Below are 3,054 nucleotides of genomic sequence, written 5' to 3'. Positions count from 1 at the left end.
CACTTGGATGATGCGACGGCAGCCACAGGACAACAGCACCAGTGCGCTCACCACACATCAGCTACAGGTGGAGAGGAGAGAGAGTCATAGAGCCAATCAAGTGGATGGGGATTATTAGGAGGCCATGATTGACAAGGGCCAGAGGTGGCAATTTGGCCAGAACACTGGGGTTACGCCCCTACTCTTTATGAGAAGTGCCATGGGATTTTTAATGACCACAGAGAGTCAGGACCTCGGTTTAACGTCTCATCCGAAAGATGGTGCTTTTTGGCAGTATAGTGTCCCCGTCACTATACTGGGACATTAGGACCTACACAGACCGCAGGGTGAGCACTCCCTGCTGGCCTCACTAGCACCCCTTCCAGCAGCAACCTAGTTTTCCCAGGAGGTCTCCCATCCAGGTACTGACTAGGCTGAACCCTGCTTGGCTTCAGTGGGCAACCAGTCTTGGGCTGCAGGGTGACATGGCTGTGGTGAACTTTAGGCCATGCATACATTACAAATCCAGATCAAATACAATTACACACATTCTATGCGTTGAACTCTGTCCGTAAACCATTTCAAAAATAGGTGTCATTCTAATTCTCTGTTCTCTTGTTTCGCAATAAATATAGGGAGGGGACTGCCATGTTGACAGCTTTGATGAATTGAACAATTTAAGCTTATCATCAAGGTGGACCATGGACCATAAATAATATGTGTCTACTTAAGGGTTTATAAGGTCAGCATATACATGCGTAATGTATGTGTGTTTGTATTTATATGTAAAAAGGTTATGGTCTTTTATGTTTCTCTTCCAGGCAGGTCAGTGAAAACAGTATTTGTAAGGAAAACAGACACACAGGAATAGAATTTCATGAGGGCATCAGATTATCATCACATTTATATCCTGGTAGTTCACTTTAAAAAAACTGAAATTCTGTCATCAGTTATGCATCTTCATGTCATTCCAAACCTGCATGACATACAGTACCTTCTTCTGTGGAACACAAAAGATTATATTTAGAGTTTTCAACTGTTTTGTCCACACATTGAAAGTTAATGAAATCCAAAACAACACTGGACACCCCTGACTTTCACTGTATAGGCAATAATACAGTGATTGCAGTACTTCCATCTCATGTTTCCATCATCTGAAAATGAAAGACATTTGTTAGATGTTAGCTGTACATCAAAACCTGTATCAGTCCTACATCATAACCATAATTATTGTTAAACTGGGTTTGATTTAACACTATATTGAGGTCAAGCTTGAAGCACATGTTATTTGAGGAGCGAATCCTAATACCCGAGATCTACTGATAAACTTTGAAGACCCTGCAGAGACATGTAGGAAATTCAATAACATCATAAAAAGGCCCCAGTGAGCTTGGGTATTGAAAAGGTGCAGTCACCCTTGAGCATCAGAGAAATTAAAGTTTCTTTCATTTCATGAAACTCCTGAATATCCAGTTCAGTGGAAACTCTGTTCACACAGTGGTAGTGATACATTTCACAAATATGAATGTTTATTCAGTCCATTCTTACAAAAAGGCCATAAAAACTAAGTGACCTGGGGGGAAATGTGTTGTATGTTTTTTCTTTTACTAAATGTAATCTCTGCAGTCAAATCAGTGACACATTGTAACTTGAATGATGGTGGTTACACAACAAATCTGTACAAACAAGGTTTTTGAATCCAGCTAGTTGCATGACTTGCTTCAAACATTATTCAGAGTAACCTGATGCTGATGGCTTTTTTTCCCCCACACACTACATTTAGAACAAATCACAATCCAGCATCCTTCTGTTAGCTTACCCATTAATTATGCATTAATACAATGTACTGTAGCAATAATTTCACATAGTTGTTTATTAATCAAATAAAGCTTGTGTTAAATGTCTATGGCCTTCGGTTTCATCTTTTTAAGACGGTCTTTGTCTTGGTTAAAAAACAAGGAACTGTTTGTTGTTGTTTTTTTTTAAAGAATCAAACAGTAAACACATTTCCTCCCATTTTATTTTGTTTGTTAACCTATGACATTATATACTTTTGTTTAAGTGGTAGTGTGGCATAAGGCTAAATAAACCAGTAAAAAATAATTTTAAAATGATTGTTTCATTCTTTTCTTCTGAGGTGATGTGAAGCATGTTTTTCCATTAGCATACAATGTGGACTGTTATTCTTATGACAACAAACATGACCTCATGCACACACTGTGCCTGCAGCAAATTCTGCAGGATTAGAATGAATTCACAAACCCCTCAGATGTTTGAGTAATTTGATAATACTTCCAGCTGTTTTAGCTTTTTAAACTCATTTTACCATGTTTAAATCCTTTTATAGTCCAGGTGATATTTGCAAAATTTGAGGTGATATGTTCCCTTTTTCATAAAAGCATGAAACTTGGTACAATTGTACAGGTTAGGGCCCTAAACATTTTCAGAAATGGAGCCATAGCAAAAAACACCTCGTGATTGCCATGGTGACCATTTTACTTTCTGCCATAACCAAATTATGTATTTTGTGTCATATCTCCTGACCCAAACATGATAACACAGAAAAGGTTATGTCTACCCCTATGTTTTGATGGTCAAGGATTACAGTGATACCATATACAAAAACATAAACTGTTCAGGTGAAGAGTTAATGGTGAAATCAGCAATGTGAGAAGGAAATCACAGTATCTGAGCATCATAGTATCACAGCATTTACAAAAGTCCATATTATGGCTATTAATTATTTTTTTTCTTTGATAATTAACTAATATTTTATTCAACAGTACAATAAAATGTTGTTTTAATTCAATAATTATTAATTTGTTACATTTATATAGCGCTTTTCTGGGTACTCATAGCGCTTTAATCTCCTCAACCACCACCAATGTGCAGCATCCACCTGGATGATGCGATGGCAGCCATATTGTGCCAGAACTCCCACCATACACCAGCTTACCTAATATTTTATTCAATAGTACAATAAAAGATTGTTTTCAAGAATACATCATTTATTTCAGAGATATAAAAAATATAATCTCAAGTAAGTGTATTTTTCCTTACCTCTCAGGCAGAGTC

The 3,054-nt window shown here is 37.3% G+C and overlaps 1 protein-coding gene across 1 annotated transcript in view; it reads left to right on the top strand.

The window, feature by feature from the left end:
- LOC107705397 (CD276 antigen-like) overlaps nt 1–956 on the top strand; it is a 12,945-nt gene extending 11,989 nt beyond the window's left edge. The window contains exon 6 of the mRNA XM_016508669.1: nt 615–956. The gene's annotated coding sequence lies outside the window, so the exon portion shown is untranslated. The remainder of the gene's footprint in view (nt 1–614) is intronic.
- Nucleotides 957–3,054: the final 2,098 nt, after the last annotated feature.

Source organism: Sinocyclocheilus rhinocerous, unplaced genomic scaffold (genome assembly GCF_001515625.1).
Source record: "Sinocyclocheilus rhinocerous isolate Xijiao unplaced genomic scaffold, SAMN03320098_v1.1 scaffold564, whole genome shotgun sequence".
NCBI lineage: Eukaryota > Metazoa > Chordata > Actinopteri > Cypriniformes > Cyprinidae > Sinocyclocheilus > Sinocyclocheilus rhinocerous.
This window is presented reverse-complemented; position numbering and strand designations above follow the sequence as displayed.